Source organism: Bufo bufo, chromosome 3, assembly GCF_905171765.1.
Source record: "Bufo bufo chromosome 3, aBufBuf1.1, whole genome shotgun sequence".
Classification (NCBI taxonomy): Eukaryota; Metazoa; Chordata; class Amphibia; order Anura; family Bufonidae; genus Bufo; species Bufo bufo.
The window spans coordinates 317,668,769-317,688,556 of NC_053391.1; positions in this window are offsets into that span (position 1 = coordinate 317,668,769).

The following is a 19,788-nucleotide window of genomic DNA, read 5'->3' on the forward strand; positions in this document are numbered from 1 at the left end:
GTTTCGTCGTGTTTTGTTCTTGTCTGTCCCCCTGTCTCTCCTAGGTTAACGATTTAATCTGTTTCACTTAAGAGTTACATATTAGTAGCCCTTTGTTCAAAACGCCATCACTGAGTATCTCAGGATTGTGTCCTAAGTTCCTTTTGCCTTCCCTTTTAGTAGTCAAGGTTCTTCATATCGCACTGTATGTACCTAATATTGCTGAATCTCTCCTTTAGCATTTATTTGATGGCATTTGTCCTCTCTGGTCTTCATGGTTGCGTCCCAGAGAAATATGGTGGTCTCTGAATCCATCTGTGCACTTTATTTTATGTTTTACATGGTCTTGGAAATGGAATTGGAGATATATTTTTCATACAATGTCTTGGTTGCTATGTATGATTGTTGTGTTCTTTTTCTATTCAATAAAAATAGATTCAACACTAAATTTATTGTTCTACATGTCTTTGATTAAAAAAAAATGTTTGGGTAAAAAAAAAAATGGTTTGGGTAAAAGTTATAGCGTTTACAAACTATGGTACAAAAAATGTGAATTTCCGCTTTTTGAAGCAGCTCTGACTTTATAAGCACCTGTCATGTTTCCTGAGGTTCTACAATGCCCAGACAGTACAAACACCCCACAAATGACCCCATTTCAGAAAGTAGACACCCTAAGGTATTCGCTGATGGGCATAGTGAGTTCATAGATCCTTTTATTTTTTGTCACAAGTTAGCGGAAAATGATGATTTTTTTTTTTTCTTACAAGGTCTCATATTCCACTAACTTGTGACAAAAAATAAAAACTTCTATGAACTCACTATGCCATCAGCGAATACCTTGGGGTGTCTTCTTTCCAAAATGGGGTCACTTGTGGGGTAGTTATACTGCCCTGGCATTCTAGGGGCCCGAATGTGTGGTAAGTAGTTTGAAATCAAAATCTGTAAAAAAATGGCCGGTGAAATCCGAAAGGTGCTCTTTGGAATGTGGGCCCCTTTGCCCACCTAGGCTGCAAAAAAGTGTCACACATGTGGTATCTCCGTACTCAGGAGAAGTTGGGCAATGTGTTTTGGGGTGTCATTTTTCATATACCTATGCTGGGTGAGAGAAATATCTCGGCAAAAGACAACTTTTCCCATTTTTTTATACAAAGTTGGCATTTGACCAAGATATTTATCTAACCCAGCATGGGTATATGTAAAATGACACCCCAAAACACATTGCCCAACTTCTCCTGAGTACGGAGATACCACATGTGTGACACTTTTTTGCAGCCTAGGTGGGCAAAGGGGCCCACATTCCAAAGAGCACCTTTCGGATTTCACCGGCCATTTTTTTACAGATTTTGATTTCAAACTACTTACCACACATTTGGGCCCCTAGAATGCCATCGCAGTATAACTACCCCACAAGTGACCCCATTTTGGAAAGAAGACACCCCAAGGTATTCGCTGATGGGCATAGTGGGTTCATGGAAGTTTTAATTTTTTTCAAAAGTTAGTGGAATATGAGACTTTGCAAGAGAAAAAAAAAATAAAATCATCATTTTCCGCTAACTTGTGACAAAAAATAAAAAATTCTAGGAACTCTGCATGCCCCTCACGGAATCCCTTGGGGTGTCTTCTTTCCTAAATGGGGTCACTTGTGGGGTAGTTATACTGCCCTGGAATTCTAGGGGCCCGAATGCGTAGTAAGTAGTTTGAAATCAAAATCTGTAAAAAATGGCCGGTGAAATCCGAAAGGTGCTCTTTGGAATGTGGGCCCCTTTACCCACCTAGGCTGCAAAAAAGTGTCACACATGTGGTATCTTCGTACTCAGGAGAAGTTGGGCAATGTGTTTTGTGGTGTCATTTTTCATATACCTATGCTGGGTGAGAGAAATATCTCGGCAAAAGACAACTTTTCCCATTTTTTTGTACAAAGTTGGCATTTGACCAAGATATTTATCTAACCCAGCATGGGTATATGTAAAATGACACCCCAAAACACATTGCCCAACTTCTCCTGAGTACGGAGATACCACATGTGTGACACTTTTTTGCAGCCTAGGTGGGCAAAGGGGCCCACATTCCAAAGAGCACCTTTCGGATTTCACCGGCCATTTTTGACACATTTTGATTTCAAACTACTTACCACACATTCTGGCCCCTAAAATGCCAGGGCAGTATAACTACCCCACAAGTGACCCCATTTTGGAAAGAAGACACCCCAAGGTATTCGCTGATGGTCATAGTGAGTTCATGGAAGTTTTTATTTTTTGTCACAAGTTAGTGGAATATGAGACTTTGTAAGAAAAAAATAAATAAAAAAAAAATCATCAATTTCCACTAACTTGTGACAAAAAATAAAAAATTCTAGGAACTCACCATGCCCCTCATGGAATACCTTGGGGTGTCTTCATTCCGAAATGGGGTCACTTGTGGGGTAGTTATACTGCCCTGGCATTCTAGGGGCCCGAATGTGTGGTAAGTAGTTTGAAATCAAAATCTGTAAAAAATGGCCGGTGAAATCCGAAAGGTGCTCTTTGGAATGTGGGCCCCTTTGCTCACCTAGGCTGCAAAAAAGTGTCACACATGTGGTATCGCCGTACTCAGGAGAAGTTGGGCAATGTGTTTTGGGGTGTCATTTTACATATACCCATGCTGGGTGAGATAAATATCTTGGTCAAATGCCAACTTTGTATAAAAAAATGGGAAAAGTTGTCTTTTGCCATGATATTTCTCTCACCCAGCATAGGTATATGAAAAATGACACCCCAAAACACATTGCCCAACTTCTCCTGAGTACGGAGATACCACATGTGTGACACTTTTTTGCAGCATAGGTGGGCAAAGGGGCCAACATTCCAAAGAGCACCTTTCGGATTTCACCGGCCATTTTTTACACATTTTGATTTCAAACTACTTACCACACATTCAAGCCCCTAAAATGCCAGGGCAGTATAACTACCACACAAGTGACCCCATTTTGGAAAGAAGACACCCCAAGGTATTCGCTGATGGGCATAATGAGTTCATGGAAGTTTTTATTTTTTGTCACAAGTTAGTGGAATATAAGACTTTGTAAGAAAAAAAATCATCATTTTCCGCTAACTTGTGACAAAAAATAAAAAATTCTAGGAACTCGCCATGGCCCTCACGGAATACCTTGGGGTGGCTTCTTTCTAAAATGGGGTCACTTGTGGGGTAGTTATACTGCCCTGGCATTCTAGGGGCCCAAATGTGTGGTAAGTAGTTTGAAATCAAAATCTGTAAAAAAATGGCCGGTGAAATCCGAAAGGTGCTCTTTGGAATGTGGGCCCCTTTGCCCACCTAGGCTGCAAAAAAGTGTCACACATGTGGTATCTCCGTACTCAGGAGAAGTTGGGCAATGTGTTTTGGGGTGTCATTTTTCATATACCTATGCTGGGTGAGAGAAATATCTCGGCAAAAGACAACTTTTCCCATTTTTTTATACAAAGTTGGCATTTGACCAAGATATTTATCTAACCCAGCATGGGTATATGTAAAATGACACCCCAAAACACATTGCCCAACTTCTCCTGAGTACGGAGATACCACATGTGTGACACTTTTTTGCAGCCTAGGTGGGCAAAGGGGCCCACATTCCAAAGAGCACCTTTCGGATTTCACCGGCCATTTTTTTTACAGATTTTGATTTCAAACTACTTACCACACATTTGGGCCCCTAGAATGCCAGCGCAGTATAACTACCCCACAAGTGACCCCATTTTGGAAAGAAGACACCCCAAGGTATTCGCTGATGGGCATAGTGGGTTCATGGAAGTTTTAATTTTTTTCAAAAGTTAGTGGAATATGAGACTTTGCAAGAGAAAAAAAAAATAAAATCATCATTTTCCGCTAACTTGTGACAAAAAATAAAAAATTCTAGGAACTCTGCATGCCCCTCACGGAATCCCTTGGGGTGTCTTCTTTCCTAAATGGGGTCACTTGTGGGGTAGTTATACTGCCCTGGCATTCTAGGGGCCCGAATGTGTAGTAAGTAGTTTGAAATCAAAATCTGTAAAAAATGGCCGGTGAAATCCGAAAGGTGCTCTTTGGAATGTGGGCCCCTTTACCCACCTAGGCTGCAAAAAAGTGTCACACATGTGGTATCTCCGTACTCAGGAGAAGTTGGGCAATGTGTTTTGTGGTGTCATTTTTCATATACCTATGCTGGGTGAGAGAAATATCTCGGCAAAAGACAACTTTTCCCATTTTTTTATACAAAGTTGGCATTTGACCAAGATATTTATCTAACCCAGCATGGGTATATGTAAAATGACACCCCAAAACACATTGCCCAACTTCTCCTGAGTACGGAGATACCACATGTGTGACACTTTTTTGCAGCCTAGGTGGGCAAAGGGGCCCACATTCCAAAGAGCACCTTTCGGATTTCACCGGCCATTTTTGACACATTTTGATTTCAAACTACTTACCACACATTCTGGCCCCTAAAATGCCAGGGCAGTATAACTACCCCACAAGTGACCCCATTTTGGAAAGAAGACACCCCAAGGTATTCGCTGATGGTCATAGTGAGTTCATGGAAGTTTTTATTTTTTGTCACAAGTTAGTGGAATATGAGACTTTGTAAGAAAAAATAAAATAAAAAAAAAATCATCAATTTCCACTAACTTGTGACAAAAAATAAAAAATTCTAGGAACTCACCATGCCCCTCATGGAATACCTTGGGGTGTCTTTATTCCGAAATGGGGTCACTTGTGGGGTAGTTATACTGCCCTGGCATTCTAGGGGCCCGAATGTGTGGTAAGTAGTTTGAAATCAAAATCTGTAAAAAATGGCCGGTGAAATCCGAAAGGTGCTCTTTGGAATGTGGGCCCCTTTGCTCACCTAGGCTGCAAAAAAGTGTCACACATGTGGTATCGCCGTACTCAGGAGAAGTTGGGCAATGTGTTTTGTGGTGTCATTTTACATATACCCATGCTGGGTGAGATAAATATCTTGGTCAAATGCCAACTTTGTATAAAAAAATGGGAAAAGTTGTCTTTTGCCATGATATTTCTCTCACCCAGCATAGGTATATGAAAAATGACACCCCAAAACACATTGCCCAACTTCTCCTGAGTACGGAGATACCACATGTGTGACACTTTTTTGCAGCATAGGTGGGCAAAGGGGCCAACATTCCAAAGAGCACCTTTCGGATTTCACCGGCCATTTTTTACACATTTTGATTTCAAACTACTTACCACACATTCAAGCCCCTAAAATGCCAGGGCAGTATAACTACCACACAAGTGACCCCATTTTGGAAAGAAGACACCCCAAGGTATTCGCTGATGGGCATAATGAGTTCATGGAAGTTTTTATTTTTTGTCACAAGTTAGTGGAATATGAGACTTTGTAAGAAAAAAAAAAAATCATCATTTTCCGCTAACTTGTGACAAAAAATAAAAAATTCTAGGAACTCGCCATGGCCCTCACGGAATACCTTGGGGTGGCTTCTTTCTAAAATGGGGTCACTTGTGGGGTAGTTATACTGCCCTGGCATTCTAGGGGCCCGAATGTGTTGTAAGTAGTTTGAAATCAAAATCTGTAAAAAAAATGGCCGGTGAAATCCGAAAGGTGCTCTTTGGAATGTGGGCCCCTTTGCCCACCTAGGCTGCAAAAAAGTGTCACACATGTGGTATCTCCGTACTCAGGAGAAGTTGGGCAATGTGTTTTGGGGTGTCATTTTTCATATACCTATGCTGGGTGAGAGAAATATCTTGGCAAAAGACAACTTTTCCCATTTTGTTATACAAAGTTGGCATTTGACCAAGATATTTATCTCACCCAGCATGGTTATATGTAAAATGACACCCCAAAACACATTGCCCAACTTCTCCTGAGTACAGAGATACCACATGTGTGACACTTTTTTGCAGCCTAGATGCGCAAAGGGGCCCACATTCCCTTTAGGAGGGCATTTTTAGACATTTGGATACCAGACTTCTTCTCACGCTTTGGGGCCCCTAAAATGCCAGGGCAGTATAAATACCCCACATGTGACCCCATTTTGGAAAGAAGACACCCCAAGGTATTCAATGAGGGGCATGGCGAGTTCCTAGAATTTATTTTTTTTTGGCACAAGTTAGCGGAAATTGTTTTTTTTTTTTTTTTTTCGCACAAAGTCTCCCTTTCCGCTAACTTGGGACAAAAATTTCAATCTTTCATGGACTCAATATGCCCATCAGCGAATACCTTGGGGTGTCTTCTTTCCAAAATGGGGTCATTTGTGGGGTGTTTGTACTGCCCTGGCATTTGAGGGTCTCCGCAATCATTACATGTATGGCCAGCATTAGGAGTTTCTGCTATTCTCCTTATATTGAGCATACGGGTAATGAGATTTTTTTTTTCCGTTCAGCCTCTGGGCTGAAAGAAAAAATGAACGGCACAGATTTCTTCATTCGCATCGATCAATGTGGATGAAAAAAACTCTGCCAAAAAAAAAAATGGAGGGGAAAGGCGTCTGCCAGGACATAGGAGCTCCGCCCAACATCCATACCCACTTAGCTCGTATGCCCTGGCAAACCCGATTTCTCCATTCACATCAATCGATGTGAATGAATAAATCATTGCCGGGATTTTTTTTTTTTTTTTATATATATACAAAGTGTTTGCCAAAGTATATGAACACCGCCACCTCCTCAGCTCATATGCCTCGGCAAACGTATCTTTTTACCGCAGAGGAGAAATCTCATCTTGCAGCGCCGCATACACCGACTTGTGTGTAATCTGACAGCAGCGCAATGCTTCTGTCAGAATGCACATCAGTGCTGCAGCTAGTCGATCGGTTGGTCCACTTGGAAGGTAAAAAAAACAAAACAAAAAAGAAAAAACTAGACCGCAACGCAATACATTTATTAACTTTATAATAACTTTTGAACATAACATATAAACTTTATTGAACTGAACGTTAACTTTTATACTTACCGGTGATTTTTTTTTTTTTTTTTTACCTTTATAGAACAAACCTCTCCTTCCCCATGGGACAATGTGCAAATCGCAAATCGCCCAAAGATGTGGCGAAGTACATTATGCACTTTATCCCAGGTGAAAGGAGAGGTTTGCAGCAGTTGTGAGAGAAAGGGCCCTAATAGCCCTGTGTGCCTGTCCTGTGAGATGCAATCCCTCTGCTAAGTGTACCTGTGTGTGATACTTCCGGAAACACTCTCCTAAGCATAGGGCAGGGTGGTCAGGGCAGTCAGGACAGAAATAGCGGGTGTCACGCCTTATTCCACTCCTGCTACAGACGCAACATTTTTTTCGGGGTGGCGGTTGGGTTGAGGTACCAGGAACGACACTGGGGAAATGTCGCTCGTGTAGACAGCTCACTACACTGGTGGTTGGGGCCACGGAACCTCCTGGATACAGGAGGTTCTCGATGATCTCTTCCTGAAATTTGAGGAAGGATCGTGTTCTCCCAGCCTTACTGTAGAGAACAAAACTATTATAGGCAGCCAATTGAATTAAATATACAGACACCTTCTTATACCAGCGTCTGGTGCGTCGGGAAACTAAATAGGGAGCCAACATCTGGTCATTGAAGTCCACCCCTCCCATGAGCGCATTATAGTCGTGGACACAGAGTGGCTTTTCAATGACACGGGTTGCCCTTTCAATTTGGATTGTCGTGTCTGCGTGAATGGAGGAGAGCATGTAAACGTCACGCTTGTCTCTCCATTTCACCGCGAGCAGTTCTTGGTTACACAAGGCAGCCCTCTCCCCCCTTGCAAGACGGGTGGTAACGAGCCGTTGGGGGAAGCCCACGTGACTAGGTCGCACGGTGCCACAGGCGCCAATCTGTTCTAGGAACAAATGCCTGAAGAGGGGCACACTTGTGTAAAAATTGTCCACATAAAGATGGTACCCCTTGCCAAATAAGGGTGACACCAAGTCCCAGACTGTCTTCCCACTGCTCCCCAGGTAGTCAGGGCAACCGACCGGCTCCAGGGTCTGATCTTTTCCCTCATAGATCCGAAATTTGTGGGTATAGCCTGTGGCCCTTTCACAGAGCTTATACAATTTGACCCCATACCGGGCACGCTTGCTTGGGATGTATTGTTTGAAGCCAAGGCGCCCGGTAAAATGTATTAGGGACTCGTATATGCAGATGTTTTGCTCGGGGGTATACAAATCTGCAAATTTCTGGTTGAAGTGGTCTATGAGGGGCCGAATTTTGTGGAGCCGGTCAAAAGCTGGGTGGCCCCTGGGACGAGATGTGCTGTTGTCGCTAAAGTGCAGGAAACGCAGGATGGTCTCAAAACGTGTCCTGGACATAGCAGCAGAGAACATGGGCATGTGATGAATCGGGTTCGTGGACCAATATGACCGCAATTCATGCTTTTTAGTTAGACCCATGTTGAGGAGAAGGCCCAGAAAAATTTTAATTTCGGAAACTTGGACTGGTTTCCACCGGAAAGGCTGGGCATAAAAGCTTTCCGGGTTGGCGGATATAAATTGAGTGGCATACCGATTTGTTTCTGCCACGACTAAGTCCAAGAGCTCCGCAGTCAAGAACAGCTCAAAAAATCCCAGGGCCGAACCGATCTGAGCTGTCTCAACCCGAACTCCAGACTGGGCGGTGAAAGGGGGAACTACAGGTGCGGCTGAAGTTGGTGACTGCCAATCAGGGTTTGCCAGCACCTCAGGGACTCTAGGGGCTCTACGAGCCTGTCTGCGCGGTGGCTGCGACGGGGTAACTACTGCACGTGCCACCGTACCAGCTTCAACTGCCCTTCTGGTGCTCGCCACTTCACCAGGTTGTACGGCAGTGCTGGTACTAGGTCCAGGATGGGCTGCGCTGCTGGTGTATGCCTCACCACGTAATCCGACAGCGTCAGCCCCACTCTGCTGCCCTTGAAACGGATCCTGCACAACCTGTGGTCTAGCGACACGGGGCCTGGTACGCCTGGTGCTATCAGGGACCTCAACCTCCTCGTCCGAACTTTGGGTCAGAGTGCCACTGCTTTCTACAGGTTCATATTCTGACCCGCTAGATTCGTCAGATGAGGGTTCCCATTCCTCATCCGACTGGGTCAGAATCCTGTAGGCCTCTTCAGAAGAATACCCCCTGCTTGACATTTGGACTACTAAATTTAGGGGTATTCCCTGAGACTACCCAAGAAAAACAGCGAAGTACCGGAGGCCGCTGCGGTTGATAAAAAATATCAAAACTGATTTTTTTTATCGCCGCAGTGCTTGTAAAGTGATTGTGCAGTGATCAAAAAAAAATTTCACTGCGGTGGGGCGGGCGTGGGTGAACGCACGTGTGGGCGACCGATCAGGCCTGATTGGGCAAACACTGCGTTTTGGGTGGAGGGCGAGCTAAGGTGACACTAATACAATTATAGGTCTGACTGTGATCAGTTTTGATCACTTACAGATACTATAAAAGTACAAATGCTGATTAGCGATACGCTAATCAGCGAATAAAAGTGACTGTGGTGCGGTGGGCGCTAACTGACGCTAACTACCTAACCAAGGGACCTAAACTAACCTAAACCTAACCGTCAATACTAGTGAAAAAAAAAAAAGACAATTTACACTGATCACTTTTTTCCCTTTCACTAGGTGAGTGACGGGGCGATCAAGGGGTTAATTTGGATGATGGGGGTGATGGAAGGTGATCTGGGGCTAAGGGCAGTGTTTGGTGGGTACTCACAGTTTTGTCTGCTCCTCTGCTGGATCCAACCGACGAAAAGGACCAGCAGAGGAGCAGACAAGCCATTTAACACCTTATATTTACTAATTCGGTTTTTTAAAAATCAGCAACCAGCCAGCAACGATCATTGGCTGGCAGGTTGCTGATGCAATACTCCTCGAACTTTTGACGGCCCGCGATGCGCAAGCGCGGGCCGGCTGTGACCGAAATCTCGCGTCTCGCGAGAGGACGCGTATATGCGTCCAGGAGGAATCAATCAACCACCTCCAGGACGCGTCGCTGCGTTCGGCGGTCCGGAGGTGGTTAAGGGAGATAGAGGCTACGTCTTCACATTCTCCTGGGATTCTTCCATTGGAGGAGGTTCAGTGTCACACCTGAGGCTGATTTTCGGGGGCCGCAGAGGGTCATACAAAGCTCTCACATTGTATACAACAAATAGAAAATAAAGATCAGCAAAAACAAGTCTCAAACACATGAAGAAAAAGCCGGACAAACTTACCCGATCTGGTACTGTGCTGCTCGTCAAAGGCCCCTAAAGGAGAGAGCCAGCCCTGCAGACTGAGGCTGGGGTCAGTGCGTCACCTCAATATATACCCACCGCCCTTTATGACATCATATGTAAATGAGCCATAGCCCCCATTTTGATGTCACAAGAAAGAGAGTCATCTGCCAGGATTCTAATCATGACATCACAAACAGTGTCTCAACATGACAGCGGCCATTTTGAATGTAATAATGTACAGACTATAGATAATGGGTTAGCACTTTTTCCTTGCAGCCCCCCAGAGCAGGGGGTATCTGCAAATGGTTTGCTCTTTAATCTAATTTTATGGTATGTACAGTATTTTTTTTCTATATTTAAAACCCAGCTTAGCCATGTATGGATGGTGTCACGAGGGTATCAAGAGCCACGTCTGACTCCGTTATACCCGGGGTCAGGAAGTCGCAGCGGGTGGCTGCGCGCTCTATATCTAAAGATCACGTTGTTTCTTTGTGATTGTTTTCTGTGTTTGCCTTGCTATCCTTTTTGTCTCTCTCAGGGATCCGTAGCTTCTCCTCCTCAGCTGTTTCTTGTCTGCCACTCCCTACCTCCTTATATTCTCCCCTCACACTTCTCTAGTTGCCAGTTATAGAGCTTCCTGCCTGGACATCTATACTGACCCACTGGAGTGGGTAATCCTGGTTGTCGTTCCTGAGTGCTACCCTCCGGATCCCTGTTGGGCTTATTGTTGTTTCCTGTTGTCTCCCACCTGGGAATATATGTTGAGTCTGTGTTGTCTGTCCTCCCCTTGGTGTTTTCCCTTAGAGTTAGTGGTGCGGACTAGTGTTCCCATCGCCCTGTTCACTACCTAGGGCTCAGCTCAGGAAAAGCCAGGGCTTTAGGCACGTGATCGGCGTACGGGTGAGGAACCCGTCTAGGGACGTCAGGGCAGCCAGGTGCCAGCCGCCAGGTGAGTCAGGGGTCACCATCTTCCCTCTCACTTGGGCAGGGCCTTCCTCGTTCCCTCCCTCTGTGTCACGTATGTGATAGCCACGCCGACCGTGATATTATAACTGGCCCTTACTTTTTGAGAAAAAAAAATAAAAATAATTTTTTTTTTTTTTTTTTTTTCTCTCTCTCTCTACTTAGAATCCAATATGGATCCTATTGATGCCTTGGCAGAACAGCTTCAAAGCCTGTCTTTGGAGGTGGCAGGATTAAAGGCGTCTGTTCTCCAACAACAGCAGCAAATGCAGCAGACCGCACCCCCAGCGGTTGCTATGGGTAACCAGGTTGTCACTGAGCCCAAGGTTGCTCTTCCCGACAGATTTTCTGGGGGAAGGGACAAATTTGCGACGTTCCGTGAGGCCTGCAAATTATATTTTAAGTTGCGCCCTTACTCCTCAGGTCATGAAGAACAGCGGGTAGGGATTGTCATTTCCCTGCTTCAGGGGGATCCGCAATCCTGGGCGTTCTCGTTACCCCCTGGTTCCCAGGCTCTCCGGTCAGTGGAGGGATTTTTTGGGGCTTTGGGTCTCATATATGATGACCCTGACCGAGTCGCCCTGGCTGAGTCGAAGTTACGGAGACTCCTACAGGGAGATCGGTCAGCAGAGGAATATTGCTCAGAGTTCCGTAGGTGGGCTACGGATACTTAGTGGAACGACCCGGCTCTCAGGAGTCAGTTCTGCTCTGGGTTATCTGAAAGGGTTAAGGATGCACTGGCGCTGTATGAGACCCCCCTTTCCCTTGATGCTGTTATGTCCCTCTCTATCAGAATAGATAGACGTCTTAGGGAGAGATCGAAAATTCCGGAGCAATTGGTTACCTCTCCCAAGCAACAGTCAGCCTGTACTGACTTAGATGAGCCTATGCAGCTAGGCGGAACTTCTCGTCAGGTCCGTCCTCCCGAGGTTCGCCGTAGGGGGGGGGCTTGTTTTTTCTGTGGGGGGAGGGGTCATTTCATTAATGTCTGTCCCTCCTTTCTCAAAAACAAAAGACCGTCGGAAAACTACTAACCCCGGGCTGTGCGCCGGATGTCACCCGGTGGTATACGTTTCCTTCATACGAACATCTCAATTTGTGTTACCAGCGGTCATTGTTTTTGGTGTTAAGACGGAGTCTATTTCTGTTTTTCTAGACAGTGGAGCAGGGGTAAACTTGATTGATGCCCATTTTGCCCGCACTATGGGTTTGTCTCTCTGTACGCTGCAGAGACCTATTCCCGTATTCGCTATAGATTCTGCTCCTCTGTCTCAGAGAAACCTCACCCACATTGTTCGTAATTTACACCTTCGGGTAGGGGACCACCATAATGAGTGTCTTTCATGTTACGTTCTGGAGGGCCTTCCCTCTCCGGTGGTATTGGGTCTTCCCTGGTTGGTAGCGCACAATCCAGTGGTGGATTGGCAGGCCAGGGAGATATTGGAGTGGAGTGAGCATTGCAGAGAGAATTGCTTAAATAACAATTGCTTAATCGCCTCCATAGCTTCCCTACCTACATTTATTTCGGACTTTGAGGACGTTTTTTCTGAAAAGGGTTGTCAGAAACTACCACCTCATCGTCCTTATGATTGCCCGGTTAACCTGATTCCCGGGGCAAAATTACCCAAGTCCAGGTTGTATAATCTTTCGGGTCCCGAGAGACAAGCCATGAAAGATTATATCTCCGAGAGTCTGGCTAAGGGACACATCAGACCCTCTTCTTCACCCGTGGCTGCAGGGTTTTTCTTTGTTAAAAAGAAAGATGGGGGCCTGCGTCCTTGCTTAGATTTCCGTGAGTTAAACCAGATAACCATCCGTGACCCATACCCTCTTCCTCTCATTCCTGACCTTTTTAATCAGATTGCGGGTGCTAAGTGGTTCTCCAAACTTGATCTTAGGGGGGCCTACAATCTGATTCGTATCAGGGAAGGGGATGAGTGGAAGACAGCTTTTACTATTAATGCCCGTTAGGACTAGATAGCACCTATTAATCCTGTACCTACCAATAGCTAAGACATAACTTTTATTGATAATGCTGATAATACTTGAATACTAACTAAATAACTAAATGGTTAAAACTTCCAGCATTCGCTAGCCTTGCAGTGTCAATTTCGAATGCCCTGTCAGGATGTCACCTGACCAGGGTTAGGTGATTACACACTAGTGCCTGTCTGGCTGCGCGCTGCCAGTATTGCATGTGGACACTGTGTGATTGTTAGACCCTATAGTAGTAGGCTACAGCGAGATGCACTGTTAAAATTAGAGGCTCACACTGCCCCCCGACATGTTTCGCCGTGTACCGGCGTCTTCAGGGGTTAGGGCAGAGTGTGAGCGTGTCCGCTCGCGGCTGGCCTATAAGACCTTCGCTTGTGACGTGTTTCCTCTGGGTTTCGCTGTGGGGCGTGATTAGGGTAGAGGACAACGGCGGTGATAGGACGCGCTGCGGGGCCCCACCCTCTGACGTAATTAGGATCCAGGACTGAGGCGATAATAGGACGCAATACAGGGCTCCACCCCCTGACGTAAGCATCCTCCCATCCATGTTCTTCTAGTTCGCTTACGTCATTGGGATTGCGCTGCGCATGTCTTGTACACTTAGAAGTTTTCGGATAGATTTCTTCTGCGCATGTCGGCCGACTTAGTTCCCGGCCCTGCAGATTCCGGTCATGACACTTCACCACGGCGCATGCCCGTGGACTTCGTCGCCAGTACTATCGGGTCGATTCATCATGGTAAGTATCCTGACCTCTTTTGACCGGGTTGGTTCGTCTATGCCGGAATGAGTGTCTGCTATATATCTTAACATCCGTAGTTAAAATCTGAGAGAAAAACTAGTCCACAGCCACTATCAACCCCACGGAATGCCCAAAAAGACCAACTGGCTGTCTCACAAAGGATCATATCCATGTGGGGACTGTACTTTCTGTGGTCGGATGAAAGTCACAAAAACCTTCACAAACCCAGTGGATGGGAAAAATTATGAAATACGAGATTACATCAATTGTAAGACAAAAGGGGTTGTATATGTTATTAGATGTGAATGCCCCAAACTATACGTCGGAAAGACCATTCAGGAGTTAAGAAGGCGAATGTCAAAACATCTGAGCAGCATTAATACAGGGGAAGACACTAGCCTAGCCAGACATATGAGAGAAAAGCATAGGGACCAAAATACTGACTTTAAGTTCTGGGGACTGATGAAGGTAAAATCAGGCCCACGGAAAGGGGATATAGACAGAAGACTCCAGCAGGAGGAAACAAAATGGATTTACCTGCTCAACAGCCTATCCCCGAGAGGCCTTAATGAAGGATTTACGTACTCGTCCTTCCTGTAGGTATCGATCCCCATCTAGGAAGAAACAAAAATCGGAAATATTATAAGTAAAACAACTAACAGTAAATTATATAAATAAGGAAAATAGAGCAATCCACTCGATGGCAAGACCGAAATAAGGTTAATATGATAATGAAGGTTAGTATCTGTGGGAATAATGCCATCACATTGGGTTAATAGAGCCAGCCTAATACAGTAATTTTCTATAAAGGTAGTCTGGCATGGTATTATGAACCTCATTAAAACCATTCTGCCTACCGAGCAGGTATTGTACGGTGAGCAGGAAACATAGATTAGGGCCGGACAAATAGGAAGAGAAAGGGACATGCACACTGGGGCGAATAAATAGGGCAGGGGAAGCCAAACGGCATGGCTGAAGGGAGCACACATTAAGAGGAGTGGATGCATGTAGTATGCACCTAAGGGATGGTTATAGATAGGAAATAAGAACATCCAAGTAAAAATAACACAGAGAACAAGCAGCTATTGATCATAGGGCAGGAGCTTGTACAGTGATGAGCAACCCCCCCCCCCTTCTATCTCTCATAAGGATCGACATAAATTGAACACTTAGATACGAAAATATAAAATAAAATAATAGGGGAATGTACAGGCTGTACAACTACGGATGTTGAGATATATAGCAGACACTCATTCCGGCATAGACGAACCAACCCGGTCAAAAGAGGTCAGGATACTTACCATGATGAATCGACCCGATAGTACTGGCGACGAAGTCCACGGGCATGCGCCGTGGTGAAGTGTCATGACCGGAATCTGCAGGGCCGGGAACTAAGTCGGCCGACATGCGCAGAAGAAATCTATCCGAAAACTTCTAAGTGTACAAGACATGCGCAGCACAATCCCAATGACGTAAGCGAACTAGAAGAACATGGATGGGAGGATGCTTACGTCAGGGGGTGGAGCCCTGTATTGCGTCCTATTATCGCCTCAGTCCTGGATCCTAATTACGTCAGAGGGTGGGGCCCCGCAGCGCGTCCTATCACCGCCGTTGTCCTCTACCCTAATCACGCCCCACAGCGAAACCCAGAGGAAACACGTCACAAGCGAAGGTCTTATAGGCCAGCCGCGAGCGGACACGCTCACACTCTGCCCTAACCCCTGAAGACGCCGGTACACGGCGAAACATGTCGGGGGGCAGTGTGAGCCTCTAATTTTAACAGTGCATCTCGCTGTAGCCTACTACTATAGGGTCTAACAATCACACAGTGTCCACATGCAATACTGGCAGCGCGCAGCCAGACAGGCACTAGTGTGTAATCACCTAACCCTGGTCAGGTGACATCCTGACAGGGCATTCGAAATTGACACTGCAAGGCTAGCGAATGCTGGAAGTTTTAACCATTTAGTTATTTAGTTAGTATTCAAGTATTATCAGCATTATCAATAAAAGTTATGTCTTAGCTATTGGTAGGTACAGGATTAATAGGTGCTATCTAGTCCTAACGGGCATTAATAGTAATGAATTGTTGCACAATACACCTTATCCCTGTACTTAAAGGGAAAGTATAGTAATTGAAGACAGCTTTTAACACCCCTGAGGGGCATTATGAAAATCTAGTTATGCCTTTCGGTCTGACCAATGCCCCAGCTGTCTTCCAACATTTCGTTAATGATATTTTTAGTCATCTCATCGGCAGATTTGTAGTCATTTACCTAGATGATATCTTAATTTATTCGTCTGATCTGAAAACACATGAGGTGCATGTCAGGCAAGTACTGCAGGTCCTACGGACGAATAAATTATATGCGAAAATTAAAAAATATGTCTTCGCTGTTCAGGAATTACAGTTCCTGGGATATCTATTATCTGCTTCAGGTTTCCGCATGGATCCTGGGAAGGTCCAGGCAATTTTAGATTGGGATCTTCCTGAGAACCTTAAAGCCCTACAACGGTTTTTGGGTTTCGCTAATTTCTATAGAAAGTTCATTAAAAATTATTCAGTGATCGTTAAACCCCTTACCGACATGACTAGGAAGGGGACGGATTTTTCCAAATGGTCTGGCGCCGCTAAAGATGCATTTTCCTCTCTAAAGGAGAGGTTTACCTCGGCACCTGTTCTAATTCAACCTGATGTCTCCCAGCCTTTTATTGTCGAGGTAGATGCGTCAGAGGTGGGAGTGGGAGCTGTATTGTCTCAGGGTCCGTCTCCTGGCAAATGGCGTCCTTGCGCTTTCTTTTCCAAAAAATTATCTTCTGCGGAGAAGAATTATGATATTGGAAATAGGGAACTGTTGGCGATTAAACTGGCGCTTGAAGAGTGGCGTCACTTCTTAGAGGGAGCAATCCACCCCGTCACGGTGATTACGGATCACAAGAACCTTCTGTACCTAGAATCGGCTAAGCGTCTCACCCCTAGACAAGCTAGGTGGTCGCTATTCTTTACCAGATTTAACTTTGTAATCACCTATCGTCCTGGGGCAAAAAATACCAAGGCAGACACATTATCTCGTAGTTTCCCTGGAGGGGGTAATGTTTGTGATCCGGTACCTATTTTACAAAGAGGAGTGGTTGTCTCTGCTGTACACTCTGTTCTAGAGGGAAAGGTGTTAGAGGCTCAGGGGGACGCCCCGGCCTCTTGCCCCTCAGAGAAATTGTTTGTACCGTTAAACCTGCGTCTTGAATTATTAAAAGAACATCATAATTCGGCACTTGCTGGACACCCGGGTAGTAAAGCAACCTTGGAGCTTTCATCTCGTCGTTTTTGGTGGCCAAGGTTGCGTCAGGATGTAATGGATTTCGTGTCTACTTGTTCTACTTGTGCACGCGCGAAAGTCTCTCATACACGTCCAGCAGGGTCTTTATTGCCACTTTTCATTCCCAATAGGCCATGGACACATCTGTCAATGGATTTCATTACTGACTTACCGTTGTCGGCGGGTAAAACAGTTATCTTGGTAGTAGTAGACAGGTTTAGCAAAATGGTACACTTTATTGCGCTACCCGCACTTCCTAATGCTAAAACTCTCGCTCAGGTGTTTATCAGTGAAATCGTGAAGCTTCACGGGGTCCCTTCCGATGTGGTTTCGGATCGGGGAACCCAGTTTATTTCTAAGTTTTGGAAAGCTTTTTGTTCCCGTTTGGGGGTTCACTTGTCCTTTTCCTCAGCTTTCCATCCTCAGTCGAATGGACAGATTGAGCGTACCAACCAAAACCTAGAAACATATTTAAGGTGTTTTGTGTCTGAAAACCAAGAGTTGTGGTCATCATATTTACCGTTAGCTGAGTTTGCCATAAATAATCATTATCAGGAGTCCACTGGCAAGTCACCATTCCTTGGTGCATACGTTTTTCATCCCCAATTTTGTACTTTCAAAGAGGGGGGGTCTTCTGGGGTTCCCGAAGAGGAAAGGTTTTCTTCATCTCTTTCATCGGTATGGCAGAAGGTGCAAGTTAACTTGAAAAAGATGAGTGGTAAATATAAATGCATGGCCGATAAGAAACGGTCGCCAGGTCCGGACCTAGGAGTGAATGACTATGTGTGGTTGTCTACTAGGAATATTAAGTTGAAGGTTCCTTCTTGGAAACTGGGTCCTAGGTTCATTGGTCCCTATAAAATAGTAGCCGTCATTAAACCTGTGGCTTTTCGCCTGGAGCTACCTCAGACTTTTAAGATCCATAACGTCTTCCATAAATCGTTACTCAAGAAGTATGTTCCACCTCTAGAACCATCGCCGCTGCCACCTCCTCCTGTCATTGTGGCTGGTAATCTGGAGTTTCAAATAGCCAGAATTGTTGATTCTCGTCGGGTCCGCCGCTCTCTTCAGTATCTGGTACATTGGAGGGGTTACGGTCCCGAGGAAAGAATGTGGGTTCCAGCGTCAGAGGTAAACGCCAACAGGTTAATTCAGACTTTCCATGCCTCTCATCCGGAGAGACCTGGTCCTGAGTGTCCGGAGGCCCCTCGTGAAAGGGGGAGTACTGTCACGAGGGTATCAAGAGCCACGTCTGACTCCGTTATACCCGGGGTCAGGAAGTCGCAGCGGGTGGCTGCGCGCGCTATATCTAAAGATCACGTTGTTTCTTTGTGATTGTTTTCTGTGTTTGCCTTGCTATCCTTTTTGTCTCTCTCAGGGATCCGTAGCTTCTCCTCCTCAGCTGTTTCTTGTCTGCCACTCCCTACCTCCTTATATTCTCCCCTCACACTTCTCTAGTTGCCAGTTATAGAGCTTCCTGCCTGGACATCTATACTGACCCACTGGAGTGGTTAATCCTGGTTGTCGTTCCTGAGTGCTACCCTCCGGATCCCTGTTGGGCTTATTGTTGTTTCCTGTTGTCTCCCACCTGGGAATATATGTTGAGTCTGTGTTGTCTGTCCTCCCCTTGGTGTTTTCCCTTAGAGTTAGTGGTGCGGACTAGTGTTCCCATCGCCCTGTTCACTACCTAGGGCTCAGCTCAGGGAAAGCCAGGGCTTTAGGCACGTGATCGGCGTACGGGTGAGGAACCCGTCTAGGGACGTCAGGGCAGCCAGGTGCCAGCCGCCAGGTGAGTCAGGGGTCACCATCTTCCCTCTCACTTAGGCAGGGCCTTCCTCGTTCCCTCCCTCTGTGTCACGTATGTGATAGCCACGCCGACCGTGATAGATGGCCCAGCCAAGGTTTATTAATCCTGGATTAGTCCTTTGCAGGAGATTGGGTGGTAACCAGGATCTGCCCCCAGCTCAGTTTGGCGGGTGATTAGTGAGAGTTCAGCAAGGAAGAAATTTTTGCCTAATGCTCCCTCCTCTTAGGCCCAAGAAACACACTAGACTAACAGATCTCTGCAAGATCCACGGAAAAAGAGAAAAGGAGAGTAAAGAAGATCTTAGAATCTGCATAGCCAAGCATTGGAGTCAGCAAGGTAATCTGTGACTACAGCCATTCAGACTTTGCTACACTGAGGTACACTGTTAAGACACCCTTCACACCTGGACACACCCTGGCCAGATGCTCCATCAAACCCCTGTATCCTGCAATGGACATTATAGCCATTACAGCCAAGGTACTGTTGCCAACCATAGATTTTGTTGAGACTTTAGCAACAAAGTGTAAAAAGAGGTCCATAACTCATATCCTTGTCTAAATGCATACGCTGCTAACTGGGAGAGAATTGCACTGTGTACAGTTGGAACTATGTTTTGCTATAGTTAGATGTACTACAATTCCTATTTTGCTGTACAGTAAAGAGAGATGTTTATTTTTCTACCAATGGCCTATTTTTCTGACTCCTACATCATTTGCTAGCCATTGCACTCTACATACCCTGCCTTTAAAGCATTCAGACACCTAACATCACGGGCATAAGTTCGCCAGATAATTATACCGTGTCTTGTAGAGCC